This window comes from Corvus brachyrhynchos, unplaced genomic scaffold, assembly GCF_000691975.1.
Source record: "Corvus brachyrhynchos isolate BGI_N302 unplaced genomic scaffold, ASM69197v1 scaffold705, whole genome shotgun sequence".
Lineage (NCBI taxonomy): Eukaryota > Metazoa > Chordata > Aves > Passeriformes > Corvidae > Corvus > Corvus brachyrhynchos.
Genome location: NW_008238346.1, coordinates 1970814 through 1987103, shown reverse-complemented (window position 1 = coordinate 1987103; position 16290 = coordinate 1970814). Strand labels below are relative to the sequence as shown.

Genomic DNA, 16290 nt, shown 5'->3' with positions numbered 1-16290 from the left:
TTTGTTTCTGCAGAGCAGCTCTTGCCTGGTGTCATCCTGCAGATGTGAGCCACTGTGCCAGTTCTTATGCCTTGGAAACTATATTCCATATTCCTCCTTGATGCAGCTGAAGTCTAAACCACAGGGTTTAGGAACCTCTAACTTTGATCCAGAGAGAAGCTAAAGCACAAAAGCTCAGCAGTGACTTCTGGTCAGAGCCATGCAAAAAAACAAAGCAAAATGCTCAGTAACCTGCATTAAGACCAGGATACACTTCAGTGAGGCCTTGCTTTTGGAGCACCTGTTCAGAGAGTCAGAGCCAAACAGTTCAAGCATCCTTTGATCTTAGCTGAGAAGCACTCTGCTAGAGGGTGGGAAAGCATGAGACCTCAGTAACTTACTTTCAGGAAGTAGAGTGCTGTGGTTTCTGAGCCTTGCTCATGAAACCTATTGAATTCAAGATTTCAGTATATTTAAATAGAAAGGCCATTTTTTATAAGGAATTTTACAATGTTGGATATGACACTATTTAGTACTAAAAGTTATTTTCTCAGATAAATTGAAATCCAAGCTCTCATATAGTCTTTATATCAGATTTTCTCCTTGAAATTACCTACTCAGAAATATGCTCAACTGGCCCTTCGAAGTTTTTAAGAATTTAAAATATAGTCAATGTAGCAGGTTCTGTTATTGTTTATCCTATTAGATAAAACAGGTTCACTTGCAAAACATTCATTCATCAATACTGTATTAATAGGAGGTTTTCTCTAGTGATAGGGCATGGTTGAAAGAACAAGAACTAAAGCTTGATTCCAAAATACACATAGAACTCCTAAGAAAATTAGAATATTATCACTAGGCACCTTAGCCACACAGAGAAAAGGTAGCACTAAAAGTTTCTAGATATTAATGTCCATTACTTCATACTGTCACAGCACTTCTATTATGAAGAACAAAGAACAAACACAGATCTGAACTTAACTCAGCCCAAGGTCCACATTTAACTGATAGCACACTACCAGAGATTTCCTAGGAGGCTCCTGAAAAACTCATTATCTTGAACCCTGCATCTAATCACTGCACTTGCACATTGGATTTAGCAAAGCCCGCGTGAGTAACAACAAGCAAACATGAGCAATAAAGCAAATAAAGTAGAACTTCATTACTTACACAGGAAATATAGCAGAGCACATACAGAGATGAGAGCTAGAGTAAAGGCACCTACCATTTTGAATATAGGATAGGAAGTCAACCTCTTCTCCTTAAGTAAAAGAGAGCCTTAGCAGCACAGTACAAAACCAACACCACTTAGGTAACACTCATGTTAAAAACTACAGTCAGTTTCCTGTCCCCCGTTTGAATAAATCAGCAAGCAGAAAAGCATGTTGGGAGGGGAGCTTTAAAGGGGAAGAACTTGCATGGGGAAACTGAAGTGACTAAAAAAAATAAAACAAAAACCCCCACAACCCACCCACACAAGAAGAAGTCATTGAGCTTTTTTGTTTCTTAATGAAAACAGCTTGAAGTAAATCTAAATGAAAAGTAAACCAAAGAATTTTGAAATTATATTTATAGTTTATTCTTTTTAATCTCTTTGCTATTATCTTCTCTATGTATAAAGCTGCAATAGCAATTTTCTCACTAGAGCTGCCTGTATGTTAAGGTGAGCAGAGCTTTGTAGCCTGTAATACCAACAACATGCTTTGACTACAGTATTTCTCATATACTCCTGCAATGAACTTGCTGGTGGGCTGGATTTCTGCTGCTGGTTTTGCTTTCTTTGGTTTTGCTGTTAGGTTTCTTCTTGGTGTTGTTGGGTTTTTCGTTTTTTTCTTTTTCTTCCAGAAGCTACCTAGTTCTTTCTGCTCTGTTACAGACTTACATAGGTGCAATTATTTGTACAAGGTAACAGTGAATCATGTTTGTTTCCTTCTATGGTAGGGATTTTTTCAATGATTTCACAGTTTCATTTCTTTGTTTAAAAGTTTATAGCTGTTGCAGTTTCTCTTTTCCTCTTCAATGCTTGTCTGATATAACTGGAATTTTGCAGTAGGTTTGGAGGGATGGGAAGATAGTAACTTCACCTATCTCTCTCCTTTATTGCCTTAACCTCAGATTTTAGAATTGTTTTCTCCACTTAGGAGTTTCCCCATCTGAAAGTTTTCCTATGCTGCATGATTTCAGAATAATCTGCTTAGCTAGACAAACCATAAAGCTGAGATGGACTTAACATAGCATGTACTTGCATCCAAAATGCAACCTGTACTGGACCTTGGCTTGCTAAAACACGTAGCCCCTACTAATTGCAATTGTTTTTATTGCTGCTGTAAACTTTATACTATCCAGCTAACTTACATGTAGTTGTGGAATTATTTAGCAATGTAGGTATCTTTTAGGGAAACGGGGGTTGATTCACTGATTTTCCTGTAAGCTGAAGATGAAAAAGAGTTAGCTTTCTCTTCATAAAACTCTTCTGCCTTTGGCTTTTCCTTCCCAGACCTGTTCCTGTGGAATTTAAGAGAAGCTATGAGCTTCAGCTTTAATAGTGCCTGTCAGGGTGCATTTGTGCTTAGAGAAAGGAGACAAGGTAAGGCTCCCAGCTCAGCCAGTTCCATTATCACCCGCTCTGTCTGCCTCTCTGAGCATTTTCTCCCTTCAGATATCTGGCCTCAGGGTGTTATTTTTCCAGGAGGAAGAGAAAAAGCAGTGAGTTTGCCCTGTCATTGGTATGCTGTTGGGTAGCAGTGCTGTGTATCTCAGGTGCACTGACTTTGCTGCAGGGTGGGAGAACATGCCCACAGCACTGTCCTACCCGGCCTGCCAGGAGCCCAGAATGTGGTGCAGAGCTCCACAAGCTGGTAAGGCTAAACTCTATTGCCTGGACTCAGTGGGTGTCACAGCTCCAACATAAACTGGATTAAAGGATGCACATAGGGAAGCTTCTCCTTAATGATCATTTCTGTTCAATGCTCATAAATTAGAATACAGCTGACACTCTTCCCCTGACACACATAACAAGTGACATGCAAATGTTGAGGCTTTTAGTTTTTCATAAATGATCTGAATAAACTTCAGATTTTTGAAAGGCACAGACCTTTTTTTTTGCTAGTAATTTTCTGTCAAAAAAAAGCAGAGTTGTGAATCTCAGCCTTTGCTTCTCTTTGTACGTGTATATAAAATGTACACCTGCATCCCTCATACCCATTAGCAAATTAAGATGAGCAGTAGGTAGGTTTTGTATATAGGGAGTTCAAATTGTTTCCTTTCTGTTGTCACTGTCAAAAACGTTTTGCATAGAGGTGAGCTGTTGTAACAAACCTTAAGGTCATGGCACAACATGAGCTTTTGTTACCCAAAGATGCCAAAAGAACCTTTCTACGTATAGCAAATAGCAGAGGATGTAAATAAATGAAGAGGAAGCATTGGCTCCACGTACTGTTTTCTCTGTTGTCCCTTCAAAACTTGGATTTAAATCTCGTGAGTCTGCGGGAGGTGTGAGCTCACTTGACTTGAATGATTTTTGAATTCCAGTTTGTTTTCTTAATGCTATAACAATAATAATTAATTACTGCTCTGCTCTGCTTTTCAAGGGCTGTGTCTGGCTTTGTAAAGCAGGATAACTGCACTGGAACTTAAATGATCTTCTCAGAGCACAAGTGGATTCCTCAGAAAAGGAGTTACGGATAGGATGATGGGCTTAGGACTTGGAAGAGTAGCATGCTTTTTTTGCCAGTTCTCTTGCTTGCAGCTTGATTTCAGGTTAATCTTTGTCTCCACCATCCTCTCCTTTGTTACAGCTGCAGCTCTGTACACAAGCAAGAGCTTGGAGAATGCTCCATCTCTATAGCTAGAACAAGCAGTTGTACCAAGGCAATGGCAGCAGCCATTCCCTATGATCTGGGCTTTTAAACCATTACAAAAGGCATTATAGCCAGTTTCCGTGTTCTTCGTTAGGGATTAAGCTAGGTTCTGTTGTAGTAAATGTTGCCGATAAGCTTGTGCATATAAATGATCTAGCATATTGCAAGCTTTACTGCTTGTGATGCTGTGGAAACAAATATTCTTATATTTTTGGAACCTGATTTAAACATTAGTCTGAATGGCAGTCTGGCCCTGCTACTTTGTGCACTGTATCTTTAAGTAGGCATAACTAGCAAACTGATAAGAAAATGGCTTCAGCCTGGACTGTAGGGAGGTTTCCAGTTCCAGCCAGTCTACAGCAACAGAGAGTGTTCAGGTGGCTGCTCTCACTCAAGCTGTGATTTCCCTGTATGCCATCCCTGAGCCCAGACTTGCTTCTTTAATAACATGCAGCCAGTTATGCAGCTGTTGCCTTTAACAGCATGCAGGGTAATAAGAAGGGTGCATTGGATCCAGGTATTGCAGCAAATTGAGGTTATTATCCCACTTGCAGTACTTCTCTGCAGGAGCAGGAAGCCTAGTACTTGGGAAACACGGACTCTGATCAGGAGGGATTTGCTTACCTTCCTTCAGTGCTGGAGGAGGGTGGAGGGGCTGGTACAGCTTGCTTCCTTCTCTGCTTTACAACTCCCAAGAGGTGTTCTAGGGTTGGTTCTTCCCCAGCTCCAGTGGTGCTTCACCAGCTCCTGTGGCAGGACTAAGCCCCGAATCATCAGAGTGTGGCTTTAATAAACAGGTGACACTGCACCCAGGTAACCTTTGAACCTGCCTTGCAACAGGTTCAAAGGTAGAAAAAAAAATTATTCCTGATCAAATATAAAGAGCAATTTTGGCTGGTTAGAAATGTTAAACATACAAGTCTTGCACAACAGCTTTAGAAGAGAGCAGCGCATTGTGAAAACTAACCCCAGGCCTGTGAAAGCTGCAGTCTTGGGTTTTTCATGGGGCTCTCATTTACTCCAAGTGTGCACAGGGCACTGAATAAGTCTTGCTCCACTGAGAAAAGGTGCCTCTTAGATTGCACTTCAAGCAAGCAAACATATTCCAATATTTTTCACCAGATGCTTTGTGTGGAGTCCTGTCCTTAACATGTCCAGCTGTTGAGGCATGGGTTTGCCTTGCAGCTCTAGTGGTCTGTGAAGTAGACACTCCTTTGGGGTCAGAGCTCTCAGAGCGTTTGGGATGTATGGGGGGCTGGTTGTCTCACCATGGTGCACCTTCCCTTTTGACTCTGTGCAGAGGTTAGTGCACTTGCTCGACTGCCAAGTAGGCCAAGCCTGTTTTATGAGAGGTTTTTTGTATTGATTTAAACAACCGTGGTTTTGGTTTGGTTTTTTTTTTTTTGCCTTCCTCTATCTCTGAAATGGGAATAAGAGAGCCTGTGCTTAATGCTGCTTGAGAAAGACAGTTTTGAGATAAGGTATGCAGGCTGGGCTGGCAGGTGGAGCTTCCCGGCTTTGCTTCCAAAGGCTGTGGATATGATCTTTGGAAGACGTTTTCTGCTCATGATGCAAGAGATAGGGCTAAATAGCAAAGTCCTTTCAGCACTCACTTATTAGAGAGCATCCAAAGGAGGGCAACAAACATGGTGAAAGGCCTTGAGGGGAAGCTGCAGGAGGAGCTGCTGAGGGTACTTGGTTTGTTCAGCCTGGAGAAGACGAGACTGAGGGGGAGAGCTCATCGCAGTTACAACTTCCTCATGAGGGGGAGAGGAGGGGCAGGCATCTCTTCTCTGTGGTGAGCAGTGACAGGACCCAAGGGAATGGCCTAAAGTTGTGTCAGGAGAGGTTTAGGTTGCCTATTAGACAGAGATTCTTCACCCAGAGGGTGGCTGGGCACTGGAACAGGCTCCTCAGTGAAGTGGTCATAGTGCCAATCCCCACAGAGTTTAAAGAGTGTTTGGACAATGATCTCAGGCACATGGTGTGACTTTTGGGAATGGTCCTGTGCAGGGTAAGGAGTTGGACTCGATGATCCTCATGGGTCCCCTCTAACTCAGCATATTCTGTGATTTTGTGACTGGTCAAGATAATAAAGCTTTTGTTCATCTAGGACTGGTTTTTCTGGTGCTGGAATTTGACTCCTGTACAATATCTGAAGAGTAAACTAACACTTTTCACTTAAGATCTTAAGTATTCTTAATTTGGATAAGGGAACCTGCCTGTATCAGTGGATATGAATAAAAGTGGAAGCACCTGTGCCAACACAGCAACCTAGACCTTCTGGTTGCAACTTTCTCATAGTTCTCAGAAAAGGTCAGTTTAAGGAGGATGAAAGAAAATGAATGGGAGAGTTTTCCAAGCTTGGTGCAAAGAGATGATACGAATGTGGAAGTCTCTTGGCTTCTGTCTGTGGTGCATCTTGCATGGGGGAAACAAAGCAGTTGATTCAATGCTGTTACAAGGTATGCAACAGGTACTAATAATTAGTAGTTGGGCACGTCCCCATTCAGCCTAAGTAGATATTGCATCATCATCTCAAAAGAGCTGGAGTGACTGACACCATCTGTGGTTTTGGCTCCTAGATGTGTTTTATAAACTGATGGGAGTGGGGGAGGAAGGCAGGGAAGTGTAGCAGAGTCACTTGAGAAGGGAACAAAGCCAATTACCTGAGCTAGCTGTATGTGTAAAGCTGTAACTGCTTTTCCTTCTCCACCCTTTCTCTCTGGTACATAAAGTACATGACATTTTACCTCGTTTGAACAGCAAATTAATCCAAGTTGTGGTGTTTTGCCAGCTTTCACCTATATAGTTTCTTCCTGATGAATGAAAACTATTGATTAGTTCACTGTTAAAAACTGTTCTGGGAGACCTGAGCCACTTGGAGCAGTGAGTGTGTGTGTCATCCTTGAGTCTGGCAGGGGGGCTCTTGGTCAGACATCCTGCTGATTTTTTGCTAATGGTGGGTAACCTTTTTTCTGCTTGTTTTGAAAGCAGGTGTGAGAAAACACATTCACAAGTCCTGGAAGAAAATGGGCTATATTTTGTAGTGCAGCTCTGTCTGTGTACATCGTCTGTGTTCCTCGTTGTTTCCAAATGAGTGAAGCTGTAGTTTGTGATCTCAGTGGCCAAAGCACACAACCAATGACACAAAGTAACCTAGATCGGCTGTGCAAACATCACCTGTGTCCAAGTTCTGAAAAAGAGGAGCTCAAGGCAGACCCACACACATAGGGTTTTTATAATAAGATTGGGAAAATATTGTTTCAGTTAATGAAGAATGGTAATTTTTCCCCAAAGACTTAATTATGAAGAAAATTGATGACAAATGCCATGATGAATTCTCTGTAGGTTAGCAGGGGCTCCATGAATTGTATCAGGATAGTCATTGTTGAAGTCTCTGAGCAGATTATGGCTCAAAATATTTATTCAAAGTATTAATTTTTGACAGAATTGTCTGCTTGCAAGGGGTTTTCAAGATGGTGAGAATACGATTTTTCCTTTGTTAATTTTTACAGGTGACAGAAAGCTCAATAGTTTCCCTCCTCTGTTTGGATCCATTATCTGTGCTGATCTACCTCCTCTGTTTGGATCCATTATCTGTGCTGACCTAAAGTATCACTATTCAGATTAACACATCTTTCAAATGTAATCAATTCACTTGATTCTTGAATGATGAAGAAAGGGATCGAAAGGGACCACAAGTGAGCAAAAGAAATTGAAGAGTGTTTCTTCCAGCCTAGTTCCAGCTCCATTACTGAATGCAGGATTTAGAGGTATATTTTAGGTACCTGCCAATGAACATACAACTGTGGGATATCCCTGAATGCTGCTTAAAAGTTATTCTTGCTGAGGTTGTGCAACCAGTCTGAGCTGTGAAAGAGTGGAGCTAAAGGTCATTACCACACAAAGCTGGAGTTTAATCACTTCCAGGTACCATATAAGAAGCCTTTTTTTTATTGGTCTTGTGAAATCTACTCAAATGCCATAGGCTGTTGAATGATGAACACGAAATAAACTCTAACCCTTCAGCCTAAATAGTTGCCCTGACATAGTAAAATTTGGTGCCAGGATATTATAAGTAATTTTTACTGTGTTAAAACATTTGTGTGAAAGGCATAGATGTGTCATTGAACTGTTTTAGCAATTAAGGAGGCTGCACATGTATTTGCAGTTGCTCTGTGGTGCCCAAGAACAGCTGCACACTACTTTTGTTGCAGGATGTGGCTGCTGCATAAAATTGGAGCATCTGAGTGAATTTGCTGCTTCCGTGTTACCATTGACAATCTTGCGTTCTTCATGCAAAGTTGAGTGGTGTGTGCCCATAAGTGTCTATGGTTTTAAAACCAGACAAAACAGAATGGTGAGATAACTGTAGGTGTTAAATACATACAAGTATGAACTGGTACTCTCTATGTTGTAGGAAAAAAAAGCATCTGATTTCTATCTTGACCTGCTGACGCTAAGCATAACAACTGACAGATAATTCTACTGATTTTGACTGGAAACTTCTTAATATGTTATAGAGTGTGTTTACATTGCTCTATTTGGGATCAGGATTTGTCCTCAAAAGACTAATAATTCTGAGCTCTGACACAAAATAAATATTTGGCATTGATCACTTCTGTTCAATCTGATAAGATGCATAGATGACCCAAGAACTGAAGCTACTAATTCATTTGCTCAGTAGTTTTTGAAGTCCATCTCTCTTACTCACACATTTACTTGAACATTGTGCTGTATTTAGCCTCCCTTACTGCCAGGATAAAATGTGGGCAGCATAAGCAGACATGAAAGCTTATGAACAGAGACTTTGACTATTGACCATTCAAACTGGAAGTGAGAAGATTCAGCAAATCTTTCCTGATGACTTTAGACTTTGAATCTTCATACTAATAAAAGGAAAAAGCTGATGTTCAAAGTGAGCAGTACCTGACGTGTAATATTTAAGATGAGGAAAGTTTAAAGACCACTTGGATTGCTTCTGTTATCAGTGCTGTAATTTCATTAGGCGATTTAATTCTTATTGAAACAACTGAATTACAATTTTTGGTTTTAAAATAACAAACTTTTGATGTTGCAGTGGTAAATACAATGGTTTGCTAAGATGTCTGTTACAGTCCTTTATGTGTTGTGTCTTGGACCTCATCTGTCCACCTGTGCTTAACCCACAGGATAAGTCTTGGAGTGTTGCTCTTGTTCTGATATTCTGAGGAGATCTGAGGTCCATCTCTAAATTAGAAACTCTCTAATACAGGGACTCTTTTTTTCCTTTCAGGCTGAGACAATGCCATTGATGTTGATTACCAATAATTATAAACCAGTATAGGTTCAGCCTTTAAAATATGGCAGGTCTTCTACTTATACATCATTATAGAAACAATGCAGAGCATCTGTAATTTCTGAAATCTTTTCCCTCGATCTGTGCTTCAGCTCAAGCCTTGACTGAGTCAGCTTTGCCCCAATTAAAGACCAGGTTAAATATAAGAAGTTCAAGACTTGGCTTGTTGGGAGATGAGGTGTCCAATGCTTTTGTGATTTAATTCTATGGTTTTCATTACAAATTTAAAATTATTTAAAAGACCAATGAATTATGCTGTTTGATCAGTACTGGTATGGTCTTTAATTTCCACAGTATTATATGTATTTCTTTAGAAATCTGTGTAAACAGCCCACTGGAGCTAATTTTTAGGGTTTTGAGATCACTGTCATGCAAGATCACAAAAAGAAGCATTGCTTTGAACTGAGAATTTAGATTTTAATTAAGCTTCTCTTGTTGAAGTTGCTTATGTAATGATTAAGGCACTTGTATTTTGGTGCCCAAAAATAGGTACAGAAATGCAGAGACTGTTTCAATAGCACATGTGGGTTTTCAGGGTTGTACAGATAAAGAATTTTCAAATTCAATTTTGTGCCAAGCTACTGACCTTGAAAAAGCCATATTTTGGACTAAAAATACATCACTGTATATTGCAGTTTAGGAAAATACATTGAGGAAAAAAGGTAGTGATATTCAAATTCAGGCAACCAGTACTTCCTGTAACCCCTGGGTCATGTTTAGTAAGGGTTTGGAGCAAGGTGAGTAAATGACTTTATGTACCTAGTTCAGTACAATGTGATTCAGAATCAGTGTATGATGTACGGGTGTGTAAATGCTCCAATGCCCTTCTAAGGCATTTCCTCTTCAGTCACTGCAATCAGCTTGCAAAAGGGATGGATCTGATGCTTTTTAGTTGCGATACAGCAGATATGATTGTCAAAAGGTACATTAGCCTGTGGGAAGTCATGACAAATCACTAAACAGATTTGTCATGGTGAGCACTTAAGTACAGACAGTTGAATTTCCATTGTGTTCAGTGTGACTTCTCATGTGTTTTAAAATTAGCATGTTTCCCTGATTTAAGTTGTTTTGGACAGAAAGGATCTGCAATAAATATATAACAAGAACAGGGATTTCTCCTGGGTTAGGATGGCAGCAAAAGTGTGTGCTTTTCTGTCCAGGAAGAGAATTTCTACCTGTGCTGTATTATACAGAATGTTACTTCTGGCTTAGATAGAGAGAGATGAACAACACTACCACTGAGGCAACCTCGCACTTCACTGCTAGTGGTACTTGCCTCATCCTCAATTACTCTTATACTGTATCACATATACCCAGTTGTTTTCCTTCCAGCTGAAGTGTGATAAACAATATATGATAAGCTGTAAGATCTGACCTGCCCTGGGTTGCAATATATATTGAGTCCAAACTCAGGATGCCATTGAAACAATTAAACCAAAATGTGCTGATTAATTAAGATTATTTAATTAATATCTGGTGAGACATGAAGTTGGAGCCAGCAGAATACAAAGAGGAATAAGAGGAAAGTGTAGGGTCTGAGGTACGGGTGTGCTGCTACTTGGTGACAGCATGTCTCATTGTGTCCTTCAGTGCCACTCCTGCCTGTCAGTGCTGCAATAGCTCTTGCTCTGGTGAACCTTGCCAATGCTTTGGTTCATGTGCCAGACACTTTCAAGCTTGTTGTGGCATCTCAAGCACCTCAGAATGCTTCCTACCGACATGGCAGCCAGAAGCTGGGCTCAGCTCTTCAGATTGCTGTCAATAGCCATTTCTGACCAGTTGTCCTTAGGTAACTTTATCCCAGCTTTTGTTTATGCTGAGTGTGTTTGCCATGCTCAGGAGAATGTTTTTTCCTTTTTGGACCAGGTTGCTTGAAGGCTGAGGTGGAGTATCTGTTTCTGGGGTTTGCTTGCTTCGCCCCTGCCAGTCCTGTGATTCTGGGGTTTTGGTATTTCAGAACAGAGCTTAGACCAGTGTCTCCCCAGCTTCAGCTGGCATGGGGGAAGGCTTTGCCTAATTTTTTACTCCGACTTGCATCTGTCTCCCTTGGTAAAACCCAGTTCAACTGCTACTTTCCCATAGATGCTGTGCTCTCTTTCCAGGCTTTTCTGGAGGAGTGCTTTGGCATAAGACTATTGCTCTGAGGAGTGAGGAGGATTTTGTCAGGGGCTCTGTGCCCTCTGGCATTGTTTCTTCTGCCTCTGAGCTCACAGGTTACTGCAGTGCATGCATCTCCCTTTCTCCCTCAGTAAAAAATTCTGAAATTCTTGTGACACCCCCATGCTCCTGCCAGTAGTTGCTAAAATGAAATGAAACTTTGTGGCAACAAGCTGGGAAATTCGGCAGAGGGAGGAGATTGAAAATTGCTGCTTCTCTGTAAGTCTTTTGTGTAAGTTAACATAGTGTTAACACAGTTTTCCTGTAACTTCTCATCTGCTTGTGGTGAGAACTTCCGTTAATACAGATTGCTTTGTGCCTGTGCCAGACCTGGGAGCATATTCCTTCTGCTGTGAAGTTGGTACTTTCTGTTAGGAAATGGGAGGGAAGGAGGCTTGTTTTGTGATTATAAGAAGTGACAGAAGGGTAAGCACTTAACAGGAAACCCAGGCAAGTAGTGCTCTTCAGCTGTACTGAACTGAGTCAGCTTTTTTTTGCAGTCAGCTCTATCATTTTCTCTTATGAGTAGCTGATTTCTGTTCACACTGTTTCCCACAAAGCACTTTCTAGAAGACCTTAGTGCTATTTAGGAAGGAGTTTTATTTGGTCTCTAGCAGTTTCAGAAAGTTGAATCCTATTTCACTTTGACGATCTTTCAAACTTTAAACAGCAAGAGAAGAGTTTTAGCTGAACAGAACTGCTTTTTTTTTTTTTCTGAAGTGCTGAAGCACAATGTCTTAATTTCCAGCTGGGATTGGGTGTTTTGCAATATGATTTGCTGCAGTTGATACCAGCCTTGAGAAATACTTCAACTAGTCAGAGGTAGACTGTGTTTTCAGCCTCAGTCTTGTACATCCTGGGGTGACACTTCAGGCACTGGCTCAGGCTGCCTTGAGTACCTTTTAAGCCTGAGGCAGCACTGCCAGGATTAATCTCTGTACCACGGGATGTTACTGTATTTGAGGCTGCTTGGAGCTCCTGAGTGTTGCCTCTTCTTTGGAACAGAGCCTGCTCCTTTCTCAACCTTTCAAACACAACACCCACCATTGTATAGTTTGCCCCAAAACTGTGCTTTGAGCTTGTCTGGCAGTCTGCCCATAGCTTTAGATGAATTTGCTATGACTGCAGTCACAGCATTTTGACTCACTCTGTAGCAATCTAAAGAAGGTGCTTCCTGGTAGAGGTATGCAATGCAAATGCTAGAAAATATTCCTGCAATACATCTCTGTTTATAGCTGGTAACATCCAACTTCAAATCTTCCTTGAGGAAATGATGGCATTTAAGCTGGGCTCATGTCTGTAGCATGCAAGGAAATCTGTCTCTCTGTTAGCAGGAGCATGCAATAAATGCTGTAAATACTGTAAATGTCAAATCAGTGTCATCAGTCATTAATTATGTAAGATCATTAATTATATGAGCATTAGGCAGCTGATTCTGAACAGCAGAGGAACATTTGAAGAGTGTTAAACTGTTCTGTCACTTTGTAAATACTAAAAACTGCTTGAATATAGTAAGCAGTATGTGCTCCATATGCTGTGTACACACTCCACAAAAAAGACTTGTTCTGTGGTAGCACCCTTTGTTGTCCTCTCCTGGCTGCTGACATCCCAGGTTTACTCATGTTTCAGCCCGTGGTGTGGAGTGCAGATTATTGCCAGACTTCCTCTGGAGGTGCTGTGACATGCCACACTTCATTTTATACGCCCACATATTGTTGTAAAACTTTGGTGTAAGTAATATCATTAATTATTCCATATTAGAGTAATAAATCCCAAACCCATCTTGTTGACCAAATGTAAGGAAAGTATCCCATATTCCCATAGAGCAGGAACTACTACAGAAGGTGTTTGACTTCAGCTTCCCAATACAGCTGGAGGACAGCCCAAGGCTCTGGAGATCCTGACAAATGCTGGAAATGATGAGTCTTCCTTTTCTTTCTTTACTTCTATTTCATTCAAAAGTGGTGCACACTGGTAGTTTTAGGTTTTTTTAATTAAATTTTTGCAAGAAGACATATTAGGAAACACTTCTGTAACACCCAGATGGGTTTCATCTCATTTGCATTCTCATCTCCAAATTTTGCAATCTGTGTTTGTTTAAAAAGAAAAAATTAATTTAAAAGAAAAAGTAAAAAAACCCCTTGTCTGAGGAGGTGTATCCAGGCAGCAGAGTTGGTGGCTTCACTTAGCTCTGTGTAGTCACTGGTGTAGTTAATATTCTTCATTACTCATTATTTGAAAAAATAGCATCCATGCTGTTGATGGGATGCTCCTTTTTATCTTGTGGGTTGAAGTGCTATTTGCTTTCTTCCAGTCTTGCAGTAATTCTACATGCTCTTCAAACATACATACCAGTATACATTGATTCATTATCTCACAGATTTCCATGAATCAAATAGTTGTCATAGAAGTTAAGAATTTAGAATTGTTATTTCTCCCATCTCCATCCCCTTTCTTTTTCTCATCTCCACCCCAGAAGTGCAAATGCACAAAGCTAGTGATCACACAGTAGCTGTTAGTCAAGACTGGGAAATGGAGCTAGATATTCTAGAGAGGATACTCCTCATACATAAAACCATAAAAATCTCCTAGCATCTTTTAATGAGCTTACTATGAAAGATCAAAACATGCATTGTGACAGAAGAGAACAGAGAAGAGAACAATATAATTGAAGTCTTAGCTCTGTGGCAGCAGGGAGTTGTTAACATCAGCTAAGCACCTTTGCCCAAGAAATGGACAAAGCAAGCAACTTTTTAAAATTTTTTTTTCTTTAGGTTATTTTTGTCTTAAGTCACTCACCTCTTTCAGTAAAATATCAGTTGTTGTTTCTGTGAACTCTTTAGCACTGCTGTTAGCTTCCTGCTCTTTGCTATTTGATCTGCTTACTCAACCATCTTTTATACTGTGACAGCTACACCCTCACGTAATAATAACTTGTTTTTATGCAGTGCATTCACCTCAGTGATTTACCCAGCCTACTCACAACCTTACAAACCTGAAAACACTGTTTTAATGGGACTCTGTCTGTCCTTTAGTTGTCTAATCTGTTAGTGGTATTTTTTCTGTGATTACAAAATCACTTCCAGTATGGCTTCAAGGATCCATAGCAAATGGTATTGATTTACTATAGATCAATATGGTAAAGAATGTTAGTCTGAAATTGGTTTTTCCCATTAAATTGAAATGACTCACAAAAGAACTTGCCCAATGAATCCACTTTGACAGTAGAGTTTCCATATGCTTGTCAGACATTGAAACTTTTCTAATGTAGGTTCAGTGCCCATAATTAACAGAGAGTTTAAAATTGAAGAAGTAAATTACTTTTTCATCCTGAGCCCTTGTGATTGTGGTTTCTAGTTATCTTAAGACAATGCATTTAAGTGACTGCCAGTTACATGGACTTTTACCAGAGTTTGAGGGAAGCCCCCCTTGGTTCTTCCCCAGTTTGCTTGGCCAGACCCTTGAGCAGTTACCTATCACTGCAGAGATTGTAATTCTTTAAAAAGGGTCTCTCAGAGAGATCTTGCTGTCGTGTTTAATAACCTTTCAATGAAGCCCAGCTAGAGATTGTCCAAGAACACTAATGCAGCTGTTCCTGCTCGTGTCTGCCTTGCTGGGCTGCTCTCAGGTGGCAGGGAGTGATTAGCAGTTCTCTGTGCTGTCACAGGCTTAGTGCAAAGAGCATGATGAGCTTCTGTGGAAGAGTGGTTAGCTTTTATCTTGCAACATTTTTGTTTGCTCAATTACTTGTTTTTACTCCTTACTGACCTTTTCCCAAGTCAAATGATTATTTTTTTTTTGTTGTTAATCAGAGGCTTGAGGGCAAAACTTTTAATCCCCTGGATATAAATCTTGATACAGACATACATCATAGGAAAAAAACTGATTTATTGCTGATTGCCCAAGAGTTACTTAGGTAACACATGATCCCGTTTAGTTAACTCTGTCCTCTGATTTAGATCACTGTCGTCTCTTGCATCCTCTAACTCTCCTGCAAGCTCCTCAGTTTCAGTATGGTCCCTTCCAGGGTGAATGTCAGGCCAAAAACATTGAAATTTTGTGTTTGATCTAGGTACTCCAGTACTATAAAGATCAGCCATGTGTTGATAGAGGAAGTTAGACAAATACATGTTAGTTAAAGATTTGGGAAAAACATGTAACTATAGCTTTTTCTGGAGCTTAACAGGTGAAAAATGTGTGAAAATACTTCTGAACCTGTCATGGTGAGGAATGCTATATAGGGTACTGTAAAATATACAAACAACTGAAATCTGCGGGAGACCAATAATTTGGCTTTGCTTTCAAAATGGAAAAGTAGTTGTATTTATTATCTAAAGGGTAAGAAAAATTGCTGAAGGAGATGATAATATCAAAAAGACTGGATGTTTCACAGGATGTAACACTGCTTAATAGGTGAAATTGTAGAGTGCATTAAACACTGAATGTAATTTTAGATCCTTAGACTTAGCCTGTGTGAACCAGGAAGTGTCTTTAGGTCTGCGAAGCCTCCAAGCATTTTTCTTTTTATTTAATGCTCTGGAGTATATTTCCTTTTCTGTATCCTGCCCAAGGATAACAGCAGTAAACCTTAGCCCTGCCAGAGGGAATAAGGTGGTGTCAACAATTTCACTTTCCTAATGTCTGAAAACACTGGCTCCCATATTTTTGCTGGAGGCATAAGAATAGTTGATGCCAGATAGTTGAGTCACAGGGTTTAAAACCAAGATTTATTGGTTGATCTATGTATGTGGGTGACTGGCAGACTTTCAGTGGAAAGTCTATGGAACAGTTCTTTATTGACAAATATTTCTCTGGAAAAGGAGTTCTCATGGCATATTGCAGGTGGAGTTGTGGAGGGTAAGGATTCTCTTCCTAATATAAAAGATTATTAGATCTCTGTGTTTTGTTATTAAGAATTCAGACTGATACCAGTGAAATATTTTCATCCCTGAA

The 16290-nt window shown here is 40.2% G+C and overlaps 1 protein-coding gene across 3 annotated transcripts in view; it reads right to left on the bottom strand.

The window, feature by feature from the left end:
• The window catches only part of ACSL5 (acyl-CoA synthetase long-chain family member 5), a 31340-nt gene extending 17128 nt beyond the window's left edge, over positions 1 to 14212 (bottom strand). Inside the window, exons 1-2 of one of the 3 annotated variants that reach the window (XM_017735185.1) lie at positions 14137 to 14212; positions 4464 to 4665 (exon numbers count right to left, since the gene is read on the bottom strand). The gene's annotated coding sequence lies outside the window, so the exon portion shown is untranslated. Of the gene's footprint in view, positions 1 to 1204; positions 1228 to 4463; positions 4670 to 14136 lie in introns of those variants that run through there. The other 2 variants (XM_017735186.1, XM_008634415.2) reach the window with 2 other exon arrangements.
• Between the last annotated feature and the right edge of the window lie 2078 nt (positions 14213 to 16290).